This window comes from Equus quagga, chromosome 6 (assembly GCF_021613505.1).
Source record: "Equus quagga isolate Etosha38 chromosome 6, UCLA_HA_Equagga_1.0, whole genome shotgun sequence".
NCBI classification, from domain to species: domain Eukaryota; kingdom Metazoa; phylum Chordata; class Mammalia; order Perissodactyla; family Equidae; genus Equus; species Equus quagga.
In genome coordinates, this window is record NC_060272.1 from 65,474,283 (window position 1) to 65,499,740 (window position 25,458).

Sequence of the window (25,458 nt, forward strand, 5' to 3'; positions counted from 1 at the left end):
TGGCCATATATGCATGGATTTATTTCTGGGCTTTAAATTATGTTCCATTGATCTACATGTCTGTTTTTATGCCAATATCATACAGTTTTAATTACCATAGCTTTGTAATATATGTTGAAATCAAGGAATGCGTTGCCTTCAGCTTTGTTCTTCTTTCTCAAGATTGCTTTGGCTATTTGGGATCTTTTGTGGTTCCATACAAATTTTAGGGTTGTTTGTCCTATTTCTGTGAAAAATACCATTGGAATTTTGATCAGGTGTTCTTTGAACCTGTAGATTGCTTCAGGTAGTGTGGGCATTTTAACAATGTTAATTCTTCCAATCCATGAGCACGAAATACATTTCTATTTTTGTGTCTTCTTCATTTCTTTTCTTAATGTCTTCTCATTTTCAATATTTAGGTCTTTCATCTCCTTGGTTAAATTTATTCCTAGGTATTTTATTCTTTTTGATGCAATTGTGAATGAGATTATTTTCTTAATTTCTCTTTCTGATAGTTTCTTAATGTATACAAATGAACAGATTTTTGCGTACTGATTTTGTATCCTGCAGCATTACTGAATTCATTTATTAGTTCAAACAGGTTTTTTTTTTATGAAGTCTTTAGGGTTTTCTATATATAATGCTATGTCATTTTCAAATAGTGATAGTTTTACTTCTTCCTTTCCAATTTGGATGCCTCTTATTTCTTTGTCTTGTCTAATTGCTCTGACTAGGATTTTCAATACTATCTTGAATAAAAGTGGTGAGAATGGGCATCGTTGTCTTACTTGTGATCTTAGAAGAAAAGCTTTCAGCTTTTCACCATTGAGTATGATGTTAGCTGTGGCTTGTCACATATGGCATTTTCTTATGTTGAGATATGTTCCTACTATACCGTCTTTGTTGAGAGTTTTTATCATAAATTGATGTTGAATTTTGTCAAATGCTTTTTCTTCATCTATTGAGGTGATCACATGATTTTCATCCTTCATTTTGTTAATATGGTGTATCACATTGACTGATTAATGGATGTTGAACCATTCTTGCATTCCTGGAATAAATCTCACTTGATTGTGATGTATGATCCTTTTAATATATTGCTGAAATCTATTTACTAATATTTTCTTGAGCATTTTTACATCTATGTTCATCAGGGATATTGGCCTGTAATTTTCTTTTCTTGCGGCACACATAAATTTTCATTAAAATAAAAAAAACAGGTTTACAGGAGTAGTTGACACACAGGTATTTATTTAATTATCTTTATGGTACAGTATTTTCCTTAAATATCTGTGTCTACTGTTTGGGAGGTTACTTTGTTTAAGTTGGTGACATCGTTTTCTAAAAGATTGCTTTTTATTTCACGTACCTAATGTACACAGATATTTTCTTTCATTTTTCAGTTGTTAAACTTTTATTGACTTATTAGGAAGTATGGAATAATAACTCCAATATGCCCCAAAACAAATGCAAATTTCACAAATACAGCATGACAGACACCTGGTTTAACAAACTAATAATTTGTGAATTAGTCTTCCGCTATGGTAGACAGAATCCTAAGATGAGTCATCCCCACCCCCCTACCCAAGATCCCCAGCCCTTTGTGTACACACCCATTTATAATTCTCTCCTCTTGAGTGTTGGCAAAGACTGTGTATGTAATAGAATATCACTTCAGTGACTAGGTGACTAGTCAGTTGACTTTGAGGTAATCATAATGGAGACCTAATCTTATCTAACCTAGATCTTTTTCTGACCCCATTCAAGTTGTTGACAAAACTTAGTTCCTTTCTGTTTGTAAGATGAATGTCTCTATTTTCTGGGAGAATGTTCACAGAGGGTCTCTCTTAACTTCTAGAGCCTGCCTGAAGTTCTTGCTCACGTGGGCCTATCTATGACATGAGAGTTTTCTTTTTTCTTAAGGCCAGAGAAAAGGATTTTTCTGAAGCTTTTTCATTCTTCCTGTCATTTTTCTGATAAACTTTTGTGTAAAGTGTTCACTTGATGAGTCCTCCTTTAAGAGGATGCTTTGTGAAATGTAGATTTTGAGACTCACCATGGCCATATACTTAATTAACTAATTAACTAAATTAATTAGTTATTTGTCTAAGATTATTTGGCCTATTATTGTAGCACTTGACCTCATCAAATTTTCATCTCTTAGGTAAGTTGTACATTTCTAGGTGATTCTTTTTAATTTTAAATTCACATGAAGTTGCAAAAATAGTTCAGTGAGGCCCCATATATGTTGAATCCACCTTCCTCCAATGTCTTTCTTACATAACCACAGTACATTATTAAACCACTAATTTTCTTTTCTGATGTATATTTCCAGAAATTTTACAGTAGATAGATAGATGATGATAGAGAGCAAGCAAGAGAGATAGATATGTCCAGGACAGAAATTGCATCATAATCTTAAAGAAAGTCCCCAATGTCACCCCTTTATAGACATACTGTCCCCCCAACCTAAAGCTCTGGCAACTTCTGATCTGTTCTCCATCGCTATGATCTTATCATTTCGAGAATGTTAAATAAATGGAATAATACAATATCTAACCTTGTGGTATTGGCTTTTTTGGGTATTTTCACTTTTTAAAAATTTTAGCCATTCTAACAACTGTATAGTGTTAGCTTATTGTGACTTCAATTAACATTTCCCTAATGGCTGATGATGTTGAATATGTTTTCATGTGGTTTTTGTCACCTGTATATCCTCTTTGGTAAAGTGTCTATTTTCTTACTTTCTAATGGGATTATTTATTTCCTTACAGATTTCTACAGATTAAATGATGTGGATCAATTTCTCAAAATCCACAAACTAGGGAGAAAAAACTTCATCCAAGGTGAAACACACAATCTGAATATGCCTGTAATTGCTGAATTCATGGTCAAAATTGAACTCATGAACAAAGAAATTAAATTCATTGTTAAAAACCGTCTGAAAAAAATACCTCCAGATCCAAATGTTTTCACAACTGAACTCTACAAAATTCTACAAGATTTCTTCCAGAAAAACAGAAGAGGAGGAAACATTTCCCAATTCATCTTGTGAGGCCAGCTTTACCCTGATATCAAAATCAAAGACAGTACCAAAAGTAGCAAAACTAAAAATCCTCATGAACATAGATGCAAAATAAATAAATATCCCTTATGAACATAGACAAAAAGTCCTAAAGAAAATGTTAACAAATAAAGTCTAACGATATATAAAAAGAGTAATATACCAAGACGAAGTGGGATTTATTCCAAGAATGGAAAGCTAGATCAATCTTGAAAGTCAATTATTGTAATCTACCATAATTACAGTCTAAATAAGAAAAAATACATAAAATAAGAGAAGAATTAATGGTATATAGATATAGATATATATATTTATATGTACATTCTCCACATATTTACAGTTTCTATTTCCTTTCCTGCTCTTCTATGTATCTTTAGTTCCTTCAATCTAAGTAACTTCTTTTAGAATGTTTTGTTACAAGTCTGCTGGTAGAGAAGTCTTTCTGGTCTTGTTTATCTGAAATCTTATTTCAATTTTATTGTTAATGAATATTTTCATGGTTTACACAATTTTCCTTGGATGGTTTATCCTTTTTTATTATTTTAGCACTTAAAACTTTTTTCGGTTTCCTTGTTTCCACCTTTCTTTCTGATAACAAAACTGCAGTCATTCTTATTGTTATTCTACTACACGTAATGTTTCTTTTACTTTAACTGCTGCTTTAACGTTTTTATTTTCTTGGTCATCAGTGGGTCAAAACCTACTGCTCGTAGTTTTTACTATATTTATCTTGAGGTTTGCTGTTCTTCATGTGAAAAATGTGTGGCCATTGTCTTTTCAAATATTTTTTTCTGATCAATCATATCTGTTCTCCTTTTCCATGACATATGTATATTAAACAATATTGTCTTACAATTTATTAAGGCTCTGCTTGTTTTTCAAGTCTTTTTCTATTTATTCTTTGAATCAAAGAATTTCTAATGATGTAATTTCAAGTTCAGCGACCTTTTCTTCTCCCATTCCCAACCCACAATAAGCTCATTCAATATTTTTTCTTATATGTAATTACCTGTTACATTTCTAATTTCTCACATTTTCATGTTTTTCTTTATTTTCATATATTATCACCGTATGTTTAATTAAGCCCTTGAAAATATTCATTATAGCAGCTGAATGTTTTATACCTTTCTTGTTCTAATTCTAATATCTGAAGTATCTAAGAGTTGATTACTATGTACTGCTTTTTCTTTTGACGGTGGGTCACATATCCATGTTCCTTTGCACATTTGATAATTTTGTGCTGTAAGCTAGACATTGTGTATGATAATTTTAGGACATCTGGATAACTTCAAATTCTTTTAAAGTGTGTTGAATTTGTTTTTGTCAGATAAATTGCTAGTGGGTAATTTTGGTCCCATCAGACTTGGATTCATTTGCTATTAAGGCATCTCTATTTTGCTTCTGAATTTAGTCCTATAGCATGGCCCTTGCTCTTGGATGTGTTCTTTCTGGAGTCTCAACTGAAGGCCAACGAGCTCAGTAATTTCTTTCTATTCTGCATGAACTGCAATTCCACTGCCCCCAGCCCTGTGCCTCTCACTGTTCTGCTTTCTGTGCCATAGTAACCATTTTCTGCTAGAAATCACAGAGCTTCATCCTTTGCTTTCTCAGACTATCCATTGGCCAAGGACAGAGTAAATTCATTTAGACCTATAGGTAACCTTCCCCTCATCATTTCCCCTTCTCAGATACCTTGTCCTACAAATTAAAGCTGCACTAGTAGCCTGCAAACTTTCACTCTGCCTCCTCAATTCAGCAAGTCTTCTAGTCAGGTTTGTCCCATCTCCCTGCTCCGTGTCAGTAAAGTACCTCTAGAAGAAGACTGGGGCTCGTGTTGTTTGTTTTTCTTTCCTCAGAGATCACAATCCTGAACTGTCTCTTTTTCAATGTCTGAAAATAGTGACTCATATTTGTACAATTTTATAGGAGTTTTGTTGGGATGTCAAGTCTCGTACCAGTTACACTTTCCAAGCAAAACTGTATTTTACCTGTTCTTAAGATAAATAAATTTAAGTTAAGAAAGGACAAGTTATTTGCTTATTGTGACAAAATAACTGATAAACAGAAATGAGTTTTAATGCAAGTCTTCTGCTTTTATGTCCAGGATATTTCTACTGTATCACAGCTGCTTCGCAAATGAATAGCACTAGAGAAATAGGGATTAGGGTAGGTTTTCTAATTTACCAGTTCACAAACTTCTCAGTCCAAGGAATAACAAAATTGCAAGCACTTTGTAAAAAAACACTGACATTTTGTAACACTGTTTTTTTCTAGCTTTTAAACGCATACACAGCTGGAATAACGACAATAATGATCCTCTACTAGGGTTAATATTTCATAAAAGGAGGGATGTATAATCACCGAAATGGTATAAGCAAACATCTATTTCATAATAAAGGAGAATTTTATCAAGTGAATGAAATTTTTTTTATAAAAGCTTCACTTTGATGTACTTTATCTTTCCTTGGTCATGAAGTAAACTTCAAAATGGACCAAAGTCTGTCTGAAGGCAAGTAATTGGAAATAATTGACAGTACATTTTATTTAAAAACACAAACACACACATTATTATAGTATTTTCTGCCTGTCAGAAAGCATTCTTAGTGCTTACAATTATTAATTCATTTAAAAATCTTACCCATGTAATGAGTCAGGCCCTAGCACATTCCTCACTTTACAGGTGATGAATCTGATGCATGAAAAAATGAAATATTTTGCCCAAGTACACCCAACTAATAAGTAATAGAGCTAAAATTATTACCCAGAGAATCAAAATCTTAAACTTTGCCCCTTTTCTCTGATTACTCCTTTTGAAACCAGAATCGTAGGGGAAAAGTAGACATATGCTATGAATAATGTTCCAGAAATTACATTTCCAAATCAATTTTTGGATAGCTATACATTTTACCCCCAATGTACTATTGTGTTAAAAGAAGAGAGATTTTATTTTAATTTTTCAATTCTTGAAATTTTGTCTCAGATAAAATAATAATATACTATATAGGATGGAAAAAAGGACAATTTTTCTAGTTCTGCATTTCTAGTCAGAAATGAAGGTTAATATTTGAGAGCAGATGGAAGAGTACATCATCAAAATAGATAGTGCTCACTGTAAACACATGTAATTCAGAAGGTTAAAATTCCAGTTAAGATTAGTCTTTAAAATGCAGCCCTTTTAAAAAATTTAACCTAAATAAATTTATGATGCAAAGAAGCACTTAAAATAGATCCCTGAAAGGGAAGAAGGCATGCATCAAAGAGAATAATGACGTAGTGCTAAAATGCAGATAGAAGATATTAATTCAGGGTAGGAACTTCTGAGTAAGAGGGAAAGAAATAAAGGTTACCCTTGCAGTTTATATTCTATAAGAAAATTAAATGTATTTCACAATCAAAATGTACTTATTAATAAACAGTCAACAATTTAGATAACAATTAGAAAATAAGCATATGTTGCAGCTTATCATTGAAAACTACAAGCATCAAAAATAGGAGGAAAGAAATAATTTGCAAAAAGGTATATCAGAATATCTAGATGTTTTATGCCTTATTCTTATTTCTAATCTCCGAGGAAAAAGATATGTAGATGATCTAAGTGAACTTAGAAATGACTGATTTGCTCAGATTTTGGTGGACAGACTTTCATTTACTTGGAATCTAAGCAAGTAAGAGTAAAAATAACTAGAATATTTTGCTACTCATTCTTTTATGTGAAAAACAAAACAAATATTAATCTTGCCGATTTCAGCATTTTTCTTTTTAAGTGCTTACTGTAAAAGAAACATTGGCAAATTGTCAATACACAGAAAGTTATCTTCCAAACGTATTTAATGATCCAAGACTATTAGAATGGCTTTAAAACAAATTCTGAAGCGAGAAAATGTTCCGGTTGAGTTTTAGGCCCTAAATCAAACCTGGCTTAGAGCTGCACTATGCAGCTCCTTCCAGATACCAGCCTTCACCTTTTACCCTATCCCTTTAGAACACAGCCTTGCCTATTTTCTGTTCAATCTGGAAGGAGGCTAAATTGAATAAACAAACATGCATTGTGGTATGTGATTGACTTGATTCACCTGCTCTTTCAGATCGTAAAATGAAATCTACCAATCTTAATGCAACATTCTGCCCATAGAATCATCATAAGCTAATAACCACTCATATGCATTTACTGTTAGGTGTACCTCATCTTTTTTCTTTGGGAAATTCGCATTTCATATACTCTGACTCCCAGTCTAGCAAAATAGCCAATGAAAACCATTTTTTGAGACACTCTGTATAATTGGAAACTAGTTTGCAGCAATTATGCATTTTGAAACGACGGTCTCCTGGATCTCTCTTAATCTCTATCTTCTCAACTCCTTTGCCAGCTCATTGAACACTACCTAGGAGTTAAATGAGAAACATTCTCAGCGTTTGGTTCTAGGCACTTCTTTTTTTTGACTCTACATTCCCAACCTAGGAAATTTCATCAATACATCAATAAGCATGGTTTCAATTACTGTGTATACGTTAACAAATCCAAAATTCTTATATAGACCCCAAAATTCCACTCTGAGCTTCAGACTCATATAGAAGCATCCACTAAATATCTTTACTTGGATGTCTCAAAAATATCCCACTCTCAACCTGTCTAGATAAAGTTAAAAAATATTAACATAAGCATATTCCATACATGCCTCTAAATCTTCCATGTGGTAGTTACCAAAGAAGAATTTGAGTCAGCCTGCTTTTGTCTTAGGATTTCTTTTAGTCTAATTAAAATAAAGGAAAGAGAGCAAAAGCCAGACAGAACCAAAGTTGGGATGAAGATTATTTTACATTCCGTAACAGAAAATATAACCAGAGGAAAAAAAAAAATTGATAAGAGAATTTGGGATAGTAGGGACAGAAGAGACAAAAGCTCACAGACTTATTTTGGGAGAAAGCTTTGTTTGGAAATCAATAGACAGTGAGTTGGAGAGAGGTTTGAGGGTAGTGGCAACTGTTTCTTTGAAGGATATTGTGAGTGGCAGAAATCTGAGTATAAAAGAAATTTACATGTTTTCCTGGACGTTAGTAAAGCATGCTTCTTCCAAATTTAAAGTTGTATTTTCTTTACATTATATTATTTTTGGAAGCAGTGTTTCTCTTCAAATCCACAGTTCAGATAGATCATAAGATATTTGAATCATATGCTTTATTATAATCCACTTTAAATTTATATAAAACAAGCCCCAAAATAACAATATGTAAAATAGATAAACATATAATTGTCTGTTATGAAGAATCAGTCTAGAGGAATTTAGTCTCAAATTGGCGTGGAAGCTCTAGATATATCAAGGATTCAGGCTTCTTCCTTCTCTTTTAGCATACTAGCACCAGCTGGAACTCCAGCCACAATGACCTCATTTCAGACAGCAGGAAGGGATAAAACTGGTATACCTCTTCCTGTTTAATTAAGTAGCCCTACTAGTACTCCTGTTCAAGACTTATAATGTAATCTCATTGGTCAAAATCTAGTCACATGACCACGTCTACTGAAGGTAAAATTGGAGAATTTAATCTTTATTCCAAGAGACAAGATGCTTAGCTAAGAACTGGAGTTCAGTTTCCAAGGGAAGCAAGGAGAACAGATCTTCAGTAGATAACAAGGTGCTTTTGCTACATATGCACAAGCCTGACTCCATCATCTCTCCTATCCTCAATCAGCTTTTCTATAAAGGTTCCCTGTCTCCAGAAAACTACTCAATTGCTCAAGACAGAAACCCAGGAGTTATCACTGGATAACTTTGTCTTATCCACCTCCATCACCCCTCAATCCAATTAAACACCCTAGCTTACTCAATCTTTCTCTCCATTTTCTGTCTTCACTACAATCACCCTAGTCTAAGCCATAATTCCTTTTCCTCTCATCTGAATTTACAACACAAGCCTTGTAAAGGCAGTCTTTGTGGTTTTTGCCTGCCTCCTGCCACCACCCAAATCCATTCTAAACAGTGCAGTGTGCCTTTGTATAAAGCAAGTCTGATCATTTTAATGCCCACAAAAAACCATTCAATGACATCCCAACATTTTAGGATAGAGCTCCAAATCTATAAAATACACTTTATAGCCGTATATATTAAAAAACCATTGTTTTAGTTATCTATTGTTGTGTAACAATTATCTTTCAAATATGCGTAATTTCTGTTTCTGTTTCCTGACTTACTGTAATGGAAAGGCTTTAGTATGATATTGAGTAAAAGTGCTAAGCATGGAAATCCTAATTTTGTTTCCAAAAATAGATGGAAAGCATCCAGTTTTTAAACATAAAGTATGATATTAGCTATTAGTTTTTAGTTTTTGTAGATGATTTTTATCATCTTAAGGAAGGTCCCATGTATATATAGCCAACTGAGAGGTTTTTGGTTTTTTTTATCATGAATGGCTTCTGAAATTTGCCAATCCATTTTACTTTTGCTTTGATCTAGATAATCTTATGCTTTTTCTTCTTTAATTGTTTAGGTGAATTACATTAATTATGTTTCAAATTTTGAACTAGCTTTACATTCTCAGAATAAACTCAACTTGATCGTGACATGTTTTCATTTAAGTATGTTCCTGGGTCAGTTTATTCAATGCTGTTGAATACTTTTGCATCTATGCTCATGGAACATATTGCTCTATTGTTTTCTTTTCTTGTAATGTCCTTGCCTGGTTTTGAGAGGTAATGCTGGCCTCATAAAATTGGAAAGTAGTCTCTTTTACTTTAAGGAAAAGTTTATGTGGAACTGGTATTATTTCTTCCTTAAATGTCTGGCAAAATTTTCTAATGAAACCATCTAGATTCAAAGGTCTATTGTTTAATATTTTTAATATGAATTCAATTTATTTAATTGATAACTATTTATTTAGATTTTCTATTTTTTCTTGACTAGTTGTGATATTCAAGTATTTAACTGTTAAGTATTTATTTGGTAGTTTGTGTCACTCAAGGTATTGTTACATTTCATCTAAGCTGTTGAATTAGTGGCATAAAGTTCTCCATTGTATCCATCATTATCCGTTAATGTCTATAGATTTATTAAAGTGTTGTCCCCTCTTGTATTTTGGATATTGGCAATTTGTGTCTTCTCTCCATTTTTTTCTTGGTCTTGATTATAGGTTTTAAAACTTCGTTAGTCTATTCAAAGAATAAGCTTTGTCTTCCTTGATATTATCCACTATTATTTTTACGTTTTCTACTCCATTGATTTCTGCTCCTTCCTCCTTGCTGTAGGTTTAATTTATTCTTCTTTTTCTAGTTTCTTAAAGTGGAAGCTTAGATTACTGTTTTGAGATTTTTTCTTCTTTTCTAGTAAATGCGTGAGGTAGTATAAATTTCCCTCCTCTCACTGCCGCTTTCCTCTGCTTTAGCAGCATTCCACAACTTTTTATATATTGTATTATTTTTATTTAATACAAAACATTTTCTGATTTCTTCTTTTGAGCATGAGTTACATAGAAATGTGGGTTTTTAAAAAAAAATCCAAATATTTGAAGACTCTCTAGCTTTTAGTGGGACTAAATCTAGTTTAATTCCTTTGTGATTAGAAAACGTACTTTAAATGATGTCTATTCTTTTAAATTTGATAAGATTTGTTTTATAGACCAGAAAATAAAGTGTTGTTAAAATTGTCCGTGTGCATTTGAAAAGAATGTGTATCCTATTGTTTCTGATGGAGTGTTCTATAAATATTAATCAGGTGTAGGGGAGGAAGTCATTTCCTCTACCCACTGTGGGTTCTTCTGGCCGGAGAATGAATTAAATTCACATGAGACAGAATAACAGGAGAAAATTAAACAAAGCTTTATAACTATATACATGGGAGAGGCTCAGGCAAGCTGAGCAACTCACCAAAATGGCTGAAGCCCCCACCTTAAATATCCTCCTTAGTTGAAAACAAAGGAGGATGTTGGCAGTGGGGAGAGTCAGTTACAGGAAGTTACCAGAGAAGCACAATAAACAGGAATAAGATTATTATGCAGATTTAAGTCCTCGCCTTCTGCATTGATAAGAGTTTCTAGAGATAAGGTCATCCCCCCTTCTTCCTGGTACAGAGAGGAGATTTCCTTTACAATGTAAATATCTCTTAACAAAGGGTAAGCAAATTCTACTTTTCAATTGCTTTACTGTCTGCAGTTTATTAAAAGTAACCAGCCCCAAATAATCCTCATTCCAAAGAGACATATCTTGGTGTGGCCAATTCCTGTCCCCCACACAGGTCATGTTATTTTATAGTATTATTCAGTTATTTTTCAGCTGATTTTTCTATCTACTTGTTCTATCAATTACAGAAAATAAATACTGAAGCCTCCAATTATAATTATGGTTTCCTATTACTCTTTTCTGATCCATTATTTTTTTTCATTTATTTGGAATCTCTCTTATTAAGCACATTCATGTTAGGATTGCCATAGCTTCTTCTCTTCTCATTATGTAATATTCTGTATCTCACATATTATTTGTTCTGAAAACTGCTTTTTCTCATATTAATATAGTCTCTCCAGTTATCTTTTAATTAATGCTTGCATGTTATATCCTTTATAAACGTTTACTAAGTTATCTGTATTATATATTTAAAGTATATTTTTATAGACAACATTTAATTAGTTCATTTTTATTAAATATATCTCTGAATTGTTTTTTTAAATCATTTGTCTTTGAATTGGTTTTTATAAATCATTTGCATTTAACAAAAGCACTTATCTTGTTGAATTTATGTCTACCGTGATTTTTAGTCCTGGTCTCTTTTATTATATTTTTAAACATTCTGTTTCATTTTTCCTGTCTTCTTTTGTATTACTTGAATTTTTTTTTGTATTCCATTAAATTTATATACTAGGGATTTTCATTACTTTTTGTTTGTATCATTTTTGGTGGTTGCTTTAGGGTTTATAATATACATACTTACTCCAGTCTATTTAGAATCAGCATCCCCTAAATAGAATGTGTCACTTATGTTTTCTGGCTGCTTTCAAGGTCCTGGTGTTGATGATGGTGTATCCAGGGCTGGTTTTCTTTAAGTTCATCCTACTTGAGGTTTGCTGAGTTTCTTAAATCAGAAAATTTGAGTCTTTTTGCAACTCTGGGAAAATTTTGGTTGTTATTTCCTCAAATGTTTTTTTCTGACCCATCTCCACTCCCTCATTTCTAAGCCCCCGATGATACAAACATTACACGTTTTGATTCTGTCTCACACAGCTCTGAGATTTCTTTTTTGTACTTTCTATTCTTCAGATTGCATAATTTCTGCTGATCTATATTCAAGTTAACTAGTTCTTCCCTCTCTTGTTTTCATCTTGCTACAAATCCAACGAATTTTTATTTCAAGTATTGCTTTTTCATTTCTACTGTTAACTTATTTCTTATAGTTTCTATTTCTCTGTTGAAAATTTCTTTTTTTCTGATTTCATTGAATTAGAGTTTACCTTAACCTCGTGGAGCATGATTATAATAGCTGCTTTAAATTCGTTGGTCCCTACTCAGGCAGGGAAGCAAATTTGAAGCCCTGTCCAACTGCTGAGTTTAGTCTCCAGTCCACTGAACAAGAAGCCTGGCCAGAGAATCTGGGCAGCTGCCTAGCACATCCTACAGCCACACTTGCAGTGGCATCCAAGCAGAGATCCCAGTTAATAGCTCTACCCATCTGCAGAGCCAAGTCTGTGGCTCCATATGGCCAAGGAACTTGGTCAGCAGTTCTGCTTGATGTGAGTCCCCAGCCAATGAGCCGTGCCAACCATGCAGCCTATTCTTTGGCCCTGCCTGGGCAGGATAGAAAATTTGTGCAGGCCCCACCCAACTGCTGAGTATAGCCTCCAGTCCCTCCCAACCAGGAAGCCTGACCAGAGAATTCCGGTAGCCGTGGAGCTCATCCTACAGTCCCGTTTGGGCAGGGAGCCAACCAGCAGCCATGCCCAAGACTTGAGCATAGCCTCTGGCCTTACATAACCAGGAAGCTTAAACAGTGCCCCTGGGCAGACACAGAGACAAGCTTACAACCCTACAGCAGTGGAGCCCAGTCTAGGGCCCTGCTCAATTGCTGTGAAGACAGCCTGAAGTCTTGCCCAAGCAGAGAGCCCAGCCAGTGACCCTACTCAATTGCTGATCATATCCTGCTCACCCACTCAACAAGGGAGCCTAGACACTGGCCCGACCACCTGCTGAGCACAGTCTCTAGCCCCACACAACTGCGGATACAGCTGGAAGCTCTTCTCGACCCAAAGCCCAGTCAGTGGTGTTGGTTATTTCTATATTAGATAATTCTGAATTGTACCCTAGATATTTTGAATATTATGTTTTAAGACTCTTGGTCCCGTTAATGTCATTTAAAGAATATTGTATTTATGTTTATTTTTGTTCCAGTAGACAATCAATCCATTTATGTTCAGATTGCAAATTCTGTCTCCCTTCTGTGGACAGTGGTTCTAATGTGAGTTCAGCTTTCAGAGTTTTTGCTATGCTTCTTTGTTCTTGTTCCACATATACACAGCATGGGGTTGAACCTAGGTTGTGTGTCAGTTCATACACAGAATTCAGACATCCTCTTCCCCACCTTTTCCCTCTGCCAGATTTTTCCTTCATTTTCTTTTTCAGGTAATACGGCTAAAGAAATGAAGTGGTCGGGGCCACTGATGGGACAAGTGGCAAGACAAAGGATAGAAAGAAAAAATGGTGATCATACTCTGCTTTTTGTACCTCATGTCTTCTTCTCCTGATTCTTCCAGCCAGAAATACGGGTTTTCTCTCAGTTGTAGGTGATTATGCCACTACCACAACCACAGGGCTGCTTCTTGACCGTGGCATAGCATGGAGAGAATAAAGGTAAATTTAAAAAGGAAAATATAAACTTAAATTCTTTTCAGACGCTGTTGCATTTTTCTGCATTTTCCTGCTCTTTTGGCCAGAAAGACAGGGTTTCTCTTGGAGATTTTACTTTCTAAAGATTTCTATGCTGGGGTCACCCTATGGCCAAAGGTGAGAGATAAATGTGGAAGAGAAAAAAAGGGAAATTCACCCCATATTGTTCATTTTTCAATTTTTGACTCTCCTATTATCTCCCTAGCATTATTAACTTTCCAAAGTCTTCATGGAGTTGTTCTGCATATATTGCATTTCGGAATAGTTTTTAGATATAAGGAGACAGATTTCAGTGCATTTCTATCATCTTTGTTGTCACTGGAAGTTTAGAGTTGGTTTTAAGTCTGTTAAACCAATAACTGAAGTGAAGATTCACTTTAATAAATATTTTTCTGAAAGCTAACCAGTTGGAGATATCAAAACACTTTTAGAGTCAGCCAATCAGCAGTCAAATAATTCTAGAAAACACTGCTCTGTCAAGCCATATTGGAAGCTGAGGTAAAGGGAAAAACATGTGACCCTATATACATATTTTAAAATACTTTTAAAAGAGTATTTTAAAATATATTTAACTACATATTAAAAAGTTTTTTTAAATAGTGAATATTTTTCTAGAACATTAAAATACTTGAAAAATTCTGAAAACTTGTAAAGTTGGTGTATTAAAATCCACATATTTTAAGTTAAAATAGTTTATCTAGACTAAAATACAATTCATCATAATTTTACTTTCTTGGTTTAATGGAAACAGATTCATCAATGATATCTTCAAAATCAATTTCTTTGCTCATCTTGCTTTTAATCAAAATTATTGCCACGTTTCACAATTTTTCTCAAATGATCATCTTAAATACTTTTTAAATTAACTTTAGCTTGTTGAAACATCTTTTGATCCTGTCTGTATTTAAAATTTCTATATTTTATCACAGATTTTTGCAATTTTTAATATTGCATTACAATATTATTTATCTTTATTACTGAGCTTTTGGTGATCCCTTAACGTGGTTCCTGAGTTGGATGCTTCATTTATTTAACCCCACTCCAGGCCCTTCCAGTAAACACACTTTTAAGGCCGAAATCATCCTGCTCCTTCCTCTGTAACCTACACAGCCCTGTATGCAGTCAGCATTGTGCAGTGTTGAATAAGACTTGACCAGCACAGCTTGCCTTATGGTTTTAGATATTGAGTTTTGGGTTTTAGATATTGACTGGTTGTTTTCTTTCCTTAACACCAGGTATAATGTATAAATTCTGTCAAACTAGGTACTCTGCCTCTAAGTAAATAAGAAGCCAGTGCAGTTGAACTCGGATTCATGTGTTTGTTCTTTTTTAGTTGGTAGAAAGCTCAGTAATTAGAATTGTTTTGGATATTCAGTAAATTTAAGTTTGACTTAATGGATCCTTGTCTTTCATTTGATGCCCACATTCCCATTTCTGTATCTAGCAGCCTATTCCTAAGATCAGGCCTAATACACCAATTAACGTTTGGCTTGTTAAGAGGCAACTATCACTTTTTATTTTTAAACTCACTTTTATTGCTCTCTATCCAGACTACTTTTCAGTCATACTTAGAGAATTAACTTAGTGTGAAATAAGGTGAAAATCTAATCAGTTTTAACTGATTAGAACTAAATAACAAGAATACTTATTTATAAAATAAAAAAGAGGTTATTTTATAGGAAAATTTGTAGGAAAATGAGAACATATTTGGCAAAAACTAGTGCTTTAGAAATATCTGGAAAATAGCTAAATTTATTATTAATTCTTGTTTTTACACAAAATTCTGCTTCATATATCTCAGATAGTAACTTTTACTACTATTTTATAAAAATTTTTGTGTTTATTTCCAAAAAATTGAAAAAACATGTTTATGCATCTTTATATACCTAATATTTAGCACATTCCAAATTCATGATCATATCTTTTCAGCAAACATAATTTATTCACTGGTAAATGTTAGCACAATTTAAAAGGGGAACACATATATTTTTAAAGGATTCAATAGCTTGATAAAATAAGTTGCTTATTTTGCTGTAATAGAACAAAATTGAGTCCTTTCAGCAATTCTATCTTCATTAGAAAGAGGATATTCATATTGGATGGTAAGTATTAGACATAATTTTTAAAAAAGGGCTTATATCTTTTAAAGCAATAAATTTAGTATCACTGACCTGTCAGAGTTTCTAAAAATACACAGAGAGGAATAAGGCATGTTTTCTCGCCAGCTATACTGTCTATATAGGATTCTTAATTGTTATTATTCTTAGATCAAGTTATAGTGACCAAATCAGATCTTGCAAATATTTCTCTAAAGGCTGTTTAAAAAACAAAAAAGTAGGGGAAAAAGCTCAGGAACTTAGACTGCAATTATTTATCACAAGTGTTCTGTAATTTTGGTTTCCTAGACACATTTTTTTCAGTGATTCCTTGGCTGACATATCTCTGTGGATGATTAGTTATACCTCATCTGTTAAAATAATGCAAGTAAAATATATCTAGTTGTCTTCAAGCATCTTCTAATCATAAATTTTTTCCAGTAGTTAAAGACAGCTGGATATACACATGAAACAAAGACAAATCCATTAGGAATATGCACATGAAACAGAGACAAATCTCTTAGGAATTATAACATAAGTAATACAATTGTAAAATGCTTTAAGTTCTTTGTTTGTCAAAAGAAAATATTGATTTTTTTTTAGTAGACACGAAGGGCAATCAAACTTGCTACTATGTGAACAATTATAATCTAAACATTAATCACAAAGATTTGGGAAAATTTGTTTATATTGTAAAGCAGATCTTAAAATACATTAGAACTAACATGGTAAGGAGAGAGCAATAGATTGTTGAGTGTCTTGGAGATTTAAAATGTAGAGGAGACAAAAGACGCAACAGTAACTAGAGAGGAGATTTAACAGAATCTGTCTTTTGTCTTGTATATCCCAAAATTTCCATCCCAAATGAACCTCTTGGGGTAGCATGTGAGACATTGCCGCAGTAACCAGCCAATCTGATGAATAAAACATTTTTCAGCACAAAGATTACACAAGTAAAATCAGGCCAGAAGATCAACTAGCTGCTCTCAATAAACAGATAAGAGACCCTTGTTAGCAAATCATTATGCATTCCTGAAAACGTGATGCACATTTTAAGTATGTTTTAATCTGTAATATCTGTTTTCATAATGGTCTCAGTGCAATGCTCTCTCTTTATTTTAGTATACATCCCAAGTACACAAATCACATGTGAATGGTTCATTGCATCTTTCACTAAGTGGATGCATTTGTGTAACCATGTAACCATCATCAAGATCAAGAAAGAGAACAACCCCAACACCACAGAAATGCCAATTTTTCTAGTCAAAGCCTACTCTCTCCAGTTAATCACTCTCTTCTTACTCTAACTCTGAACCTGACCAGAGATTAGTTTTGCCTTCTTTTGAACTTTATAAAATTTGGAATCACACATTGTGTACAGTTTGTATCTGACACCTTTGGTTAAATAGAAATGTTTTTGTGATCCACTCATGGTGGGGAGTCTAGGTTTGTCTAGGTTTGTCTGTGTATAGTATGTCATTGTATAAATTTACTATTTTTGTCCATTCTACTGGAGTAGTGTTTTTTGTTAATGGATATTGGGATTGTTTATATTTTTGTTAAAAAAGTGTTAAAATGTTACAAATATCCTTACACATGTCTTTTAGTGCATACATGGATAAATTTCTTTTGAATATATACTCAGAATTGGAATCACTGTGTAATGAATATGTGTTAGTTTTAATAATTATTGCCAAATGATTTTCCAATGATCTTGAAAAGTGGACAAAAATTCTTTAGGTAGGAAACACAAAGAGATAAGCATAAAGGTAATAAATGTTAAACTCAGCTACAGTAAATTTAAGATCATCTGTTAATCAAAAGATATTATTAAAGTAGAAAAAGGCAAGTCTCAAGTGCTGGAGAAGATATTCACAGTATATACAACCAATTAGCACTAAGATCTCACAAATCAATGTTAAAAAGACAGATAGTTTGGGGCTGACCCTGCGGCCTAATTGTTAAGTTTGGTACTCTTTGCTTTGGCGGCCTGGGTTCAATTCCTGGGCACGGATCTACACCACTCATCAGTGGCCATGCATGGCAGCGACCTACATACAAAAGAGAGGAAAATTGGAACAGATGTTAGCTCAGGGCAAATCTTCCTCAAGCAAAAGGAGGAGGATTGGCAACAGATTCTGGCTTAGAGTGAGACTTTCTCAGCAAAAACAAAAAAAAAGACAGTTCAACAGATAAATGGGAAAAATACTTGAAAAGGAACTAGACAAAAGTGGATATTCCAATTGTCCACTGGGATCTGCAAATTAAGTCAAAGTCCACTATACACTAGGCAGAATGGGTCAGATTAAAAAGGCTGATAATACTAAGTATAAGCTATGAAGCCATGGAAACTTAGAAGCTTATAAAATGGTCTCTTTTTGGAACTCTGAAACTTATCAAAAGCTTGCAGCATCTCAGGGACTGCTTATTAAAAAACAAACAAAAACAAAAACACCCAGCTGGATCTCAGGAAGAACAACAAGCTTTGTGGCATTCTAATTTACCCTGGTCCCATCCCCTGATCCACAGATCAGCAGTAGCCTTAAAAATAACAGCCTACAATCCCCTTATCAGTACTGGAATAATCAGAGTCAGCCTCATTTGCAAAAGACTGACCTTGGTTGCTCTGTCTGGTGACTCCCTGGAAGACCAGCTTGAAAGGCTTGTCTTTATCTCACATAACTTAGAACTTGCTTAGTCCTAAAGCTGCTATCTGGGGTCGGGGATTGGGTCATTTGTCAAAAAAAAAAAATATATATAGATAGATAGATGTATAGATGAAGGCAAATGTTTCAATCACTGCTGCCTAAAGCAACAGATAATGGTTGGGGCAAACAATGAACTGACTTAAATGATTAGGAAGAAAGGCTGGAGGAATGAGATGTTTTGGGAACTAAAAACATTGAAAAGCTCTGACGTGTTCCTGGGAACCTAGAATGACACGCACACAGGACCAGGGCTGTGTATCTGCTCAGGAAAGACCTGAGAAGGCCCTAACCTCTCACCTCTGGCTGACTTTGAGACTCTGTGCAAGCAGCAGGAAGTGAAAGTTAAGGTAGAGATGGAAACTGCCTAAGTGTTGACGGCTACCCCAACACACACACAGAGCCCACCTTCAATGACAGAGGTTTTCCGTTTCCAGTCATTTAAGGATATCTTGATCCAATAGTTGGCCGACCTGTAAGTTAATGAACAAAATCCTCAGTGGTCACAAAAAACAAAGAACACAGACTTTACAAAATTAGTTGAGAGAAGTCACCAAACAGACAAACAGCAACAACTATAGCAAGCAGCAACAAGAAATCCTGGGAAGGGGAAAGAATATGATTTCCTGAGTTGCCACATTATAATAATAGAAATGTCCAATTTCAACAAAAAATTATGAAGCACACAAAGAAAGAAGAAAATATGGCCTATACATGAGGAAAAAAAATTGATGGAAACTGTACCTAAGGAAGCTCAGATATTGCACTTACTAAATAAATATGTTAAATAAGCTATTTTAAATATCTTTAAATAATTAAAGGGAACTATGTTTAAAGTCTAAAGGAAAGCATGAGACCAATGCATCAAAATAGAAAATATGAATAAATACGGGTGAATTATTTTAGAAAAGAAAAAATGGAAATTTTGGAGTTGAACAATATAATAAACAAAAAACATACTAGAAGCACTCAGTAGCAGATTTGAGCAGGTCAAAGAATGAATCCACAAACTTGAAACCAGAACGATTGAAATTACAGTCTGAGGAACAATAAAAGGAAAAGAAAGAATAAAAATGAAAAGAGTTTAAGAGACCTGTGGGACACTGACATCAACCATATCAACGTGCACGTAATAGGAGTCCCAGCAGGAGGGGAGAGAGAGAAAGAGATGGAAAGAATATTTGAAGAAATAACGGCTACAAACTTCCAAATTTTATGGAAAACATTAATACCACATCCAAGAAGCTCAACAAACTCTAACTGGATAAACTCAAAGAGATACACACTGAGACATGTTATAATCACACTTTCAAAGTCAAAGAACTGTGAAAGCAGTAAGCGAGTAGTGATTCATTCCATTCAAGAGATCAATAGCTGATTCTCATCAGATCATCGAGGCCAGCGGGCAGTAGGATAACACATTCAAAGTCCTGAGAGGAAAAAAAACCTGTCAAACAGGAGTTCTATATCCGGCAAAACTATCCTTCAAAAATGAAGGAGAAATTGACATTACTAGCAGACTTGTTCTAAAAAAATTCTAAAGCAAGTCCTTTAGGCTGAAGTGAAATGCCACTAGAAAGTAACTGGAATCCACATAATGAATATGTGTACCCAAAAAATACGTGTGTGTATGTATACATATCTATATGTGTAGGTATATGAATATGTGTATGCATGCATTTAGACAGTGCCACAACTTACTAAATTGTAGGTTCACAATTCAGAAAAAGATTTAAACATAACATGATTAAATTTTTCTGTTTTTTAAAATAATGGTTTTAAAATAAAATAAAAGGAAATATGTTGAGAACAACAAATGTGATTTTGCCCTTTTGAGTGATGAACATGCATTAAAGGTTGGGCCTTTATAATACATGTGTCTTAAAGTGTTACATATGCCACCATTTCACAGCATATGTTGAGAATTTGTAAGTATTCTTATTTGGTATATTTAGGAAGATATTTAAAATACACAAACTGTAAAATAAAATCTTAATGAGGAAATAATTATTTTCCATTTAAAGAAAATTGGTGGCTTCTTTTTGTTTTAAAGGTAGAAGCAACAATATTCTACGTCATAACTAAGAGTTGAAGTCTCATTTTAGGTGTCCCAGTCTGAACCGTAACAACATATATAATCACAATACCAATTACCCATCTGACACTAGAACTCATGTCCATTATTCATTCCTTATTTTGCTTGACTTCTCAGCAGTTTTTAGCTGTGTTGACAACTCCTGTCTGCAAATACTTTCAGTCCATAGTTTCTAATTTCCCTACTTCCTCTACCATCTCCTTGTCTGTGACTTTCTTCCTCTCCTTGCACCTTCTAGGCCCACTTATCATGACACACACTCTCCCTAGTCAATTTCACCCAGTCCAGGGGGAAGATATTCAGGGAACTATTAATTATAAGCATTTTAAAAAGACAGAAGAATGTAATGTATATAGTTTTCCAAAGCAAGGACCATGTTGTTCAATAAACTGAAATCCTCTTAAACATCTAGTAGCATGTAATATCCATATGAATGGCAAACAACTCTGTCCAAATAAATTGTAAATATACTCCAAGGAATGGTAACAGATCTAAAAGCTAAATGTTAAAGTGGACTCTCTAATATAGATTCAATAGATTAATAATGAAATTATACTTAAGACATTTTAAAGCTGCCACAAAATTTATTGCTTTTGCTTTGGTTTAAAACAGTTGGATTAAATATATCCCATTGCTTTTATTTTTTTGGCAATGACTATAATGTGGGAATGTATCCTCTATCCACATCGTTGTTCTATAGACTAAGCAAGGTGCCTCTCCAATGATCACTGATGTATTTGGGACAGAATTGCTATCATACAAATTTTATTTTCAGCTCAAAAGTTTTTCTTGTTTCCCCAAACAGGATAATATTTTTCTTGTTTGCCTATGCAAGAGAAAATAAGACCCAAACACATAGATAAAATACAAGCAAGTAACAAAAAATCCAGCTTTCTTTTAAGTTGTTGAAAACCATTAGTTCTACAAGAAAATAAATTGACAAAGCTTATTACTTTTATAATTTGAGGAGCTGAGAGGAAGTGAGGGATCATGTTAATAAGTCCACATTTTTAAGCGATTATTGGGAGAATGTGAGGCCTATAAATATTTCAGAGTTCTCTCAGCAAAAGCTTACAATATTTTTACAATTTCTCCATTCAAATATTCAACAGGATATTGCACAATTACTTCCTTACCTCTTAAAGATGGTGGATGGTGAGGGTAATTACCAACACACAATTATCCTTAAGTGAACATTTCCAAGTGTACAATTAGTTGAGAGGGTTATTTCCATTCCATTTGAGTGAATTTAGATAGCTGACTCTTGCTGGAAGGAAAAGATTTTTCTAAAAACAATTACTAACAGCAGGCATGCCAGTCATTTTTTATATGTGTAGCTTACAATCCTTAATACAAGCTCTGAAAAGCATTCTTTCATGGACAGCAAGTTCACAGCAAGAAAATTCCCATTAAAGGCAAGTGAACATTGTGAAGTGCAATTTAGACATGTATTGAAGACACATTATGGAATTCTGAAAGAATACTCTAGACATGATTTTCATAAAGGAACACACTAGTTTAATATAAGAAGCCAGATCAAAATGCATTTGCCCAAACTGCAGGGTGATATATCCATCCTCATAAACATTATGGTAAAATGAGACATAATTAAAATGTACGCCCTCTCTTCATGAAAAGTACGTAATATAATGAGGAAGAGATAAAGAAAATAGGCTTTTTTAACATAGAGTGTTCCATTGACCATTGTAGTGGTTAAGAATTGCATTAAATTGCTAGTAACAACAATCAGAAACAAGATAGAATTTTATTTTTCTCTCAGTTAAATCTAAAGGTGCAAAGGTGGACGGTCCAGGGCTGGTATGGCAACATATGATATTTACATTTTTTGCTTCTTATCTTGAGCAGATGGCTTTCCTAAAGACATCTTGTAGTGAAAGATACCACTTGGAGCTCCTGTCATGTGGTATTAGGGGTCAAGAAAATGAAAGGCGACGATAGAAAGAGATCTGTGTCATTTTCTTTCCCCCTTTAATACACTTTCCCAGAAACCCCATTCAATAATTTCTTCTTACATCTCACTGGCCAAAAGTATTCTCATAACCACACATAGCTACAAAAAGCCTGGGAAATCCAGTCTCTGAGTTGGAGCATTCCTTCCCTAATAAAATCAGCATTTTTTTGCTTGAGAAAAAAAATGAGAATAGATATTGAATTGGCAACAATTCAACAACATTGAATTGTTATTAATGTTAATAATACTAGCAATCTCTACCACAATAGCAAGGAGGGAAGTGCAAAAAACTATGTTCCGTCAGTTATTCACTCATTCATCACCGCATCCTATCAAAAACACTTATTAACTGTCAAATATATACCAAGTGCTATGCTAGAAGGGAAATATAGAGACAAATTCCTGCAAAGAATGCATAATATAGAGATAAATAGATAACTACTAATGAAATGGAGAATCATGTCTGTGATATAGATATGCACAGGTAGCTGAATTCATTCATTTATTCATTTCATCATTTCAGAATATCTGGTAATTGCCCAAGAAAGCAACAGGTTTTCTTTTGTGTTGGCAATATTTCATAACTAAGATAAACATGGACCTTGCTTTTGTGACTAATACAAGCTAAGTGTCAAGGTTTGTTTTTGTTTTTGTTTGTTTTTGTTTTTCTTTATTCTTTATTTTGAAATCTGATTAGGTTTCATCTCAAACCAAACCAATTAAAACAGAATTTTTTGAGTGAGATCCAGGCATAGATTTGTTTATTTTTTTAATTCCTAGGAAATTCTAATTAGCAACCAAGATTGAGATCCACTTGTCTAGAGCCGTGATTCTTAATCAGGGACAATTTTTCTCCCCAGGGACATTTGGCAACGGCTAGAGACATTTGGATGTCACAACTGGGGATGGAGGTAAGTGCTACCAGCATTTGGTAGTTAGAGGCCAGGAATCCTGAATATGCCACATTGTATGCGATAGCTCCCTCCCCAAACCCCCAACTAAGAATCTTCCAGGCCAAAATGTCAGTAGTGCTAATATTGAGAATAACCAGTTTAGAGGGTTAAACTGGCAAGCGAACTGGCAATTATTAAAAAGGGCATCTATGTTCTAGCAGGGGAAGTACTAAATGCTGCTGGGCATTAGGAGATACATCACCACAGCAGGCTTTCTGGAGGAAGTCAGACCTAGATGATAGGAGTTAGCCACGCCGAAGTGTGAAAAGAGGCACAAATGGAGAGAAATAAGTGTTACAGGCCAGGGACCAGTGTATCTACAGGCCTAAAGGTGGAAGAAAGAAGCAAAGTACAGCGCTGTAGATAAAGGGGTTATTTAATTGGACAGAGTAGGGGTTAACTCACGGGATGATGGCTTTGGAGGGCAAAGTAGCTAGAATTGACAATGTTGCCATTCTTTTCTTAAAATTACAGTCTAAAAGTTCCTTTAATTTTTTGATTATTGAGTCAAAAAGGAACCATCAAGATGAAGAAAACATGACTGCTGTAGCCTCAATAGATTTTCTATTGGAGTAAAGGCCAATAGGAGTTTCCTTTCAACAAATCCTCTGGCCATGTCTTTCTTCTTAAAAATCATCTTTTAGAGCCCGTGATATTCCTTTTTTCAAACACGCATCTTTAGGATTTTCTGCCACTTCGAACATAACTCTAGTAGTAATGTCATTAATAATAATAGCTCACATTTTCTGAGTACTCATGTGCTAAACTCTCTATTTGTATATTGTTATTTAAGCTTCATGCCCCACCCAAAAGGCCAACAATAACAATTTAGAAACAAGGACTTTTAGGAGAATTAAATAATTTTGTCAAGTTCGTATGATTGATAGGGAATAAAGTCTAGGTATGAACCACACCTCCAAGATTTAACCAATTAGAGTCTGAGTTATATTGCCTCCTACTCCATAAAACATCGACGCTTAGGGACATGCAACTATAAAACAATTAAAAATATATGTTGAGGAATCTAAGTAGATCCTACTTTCTTTAGACTAAACTCAAGGAAATCTAAGTTAGTTGTAAAGCAAAAAGACTGTTGCTTTCCCGGTGCTATTTCTTGTAGTTAGGATCAACCTCATTAGCTTTGAGAATTTGTATTCCAAAGACTTGTGTTCAGAGAATCTCTTATTCTCATCAGAGATATATGAATTGTATGTCTTTTCCTCTTGCCAAACTCTGTTATATTCTTATTTTCAGCCCAATTCTAAACTCATATTGTTTAATTAACCTGTTCAAATATGATAGTCATATTAGACTTAATTGTATGCAATGGTTTTTATTCAGATCTGTTTTATAGATGATGTCAATTTCTTTTTTTCTTTTTAAGATTTTCTTTTTTTTTTTCCTTTTTCTCACCAAAGTCCCCCAGTACATAGTTGTATATTCTTCGTTGTGGGTCCTTCTAGTTGTGGCATGTGGGATGCTGCCTCAGCGTGGTTTGATGAGCAGTGCCATGTCCGCACCCAGGATTTGAACCAACGAAACACTGGGCTGCCTGCAGCAGAGTGCGTGAACTTAACCACTCAGCCATGGGGCCAGCCCCAAATGATGTCAATTTCTTTAAATAACTAAAGCAATGCTTTTATTTAATTGGCTTATTAAATTATTTTTAACAAGATTAAATTAACAAAAAGCTTACCTTGTCAACAATGTGATAAATTTTTATCATATTTGAA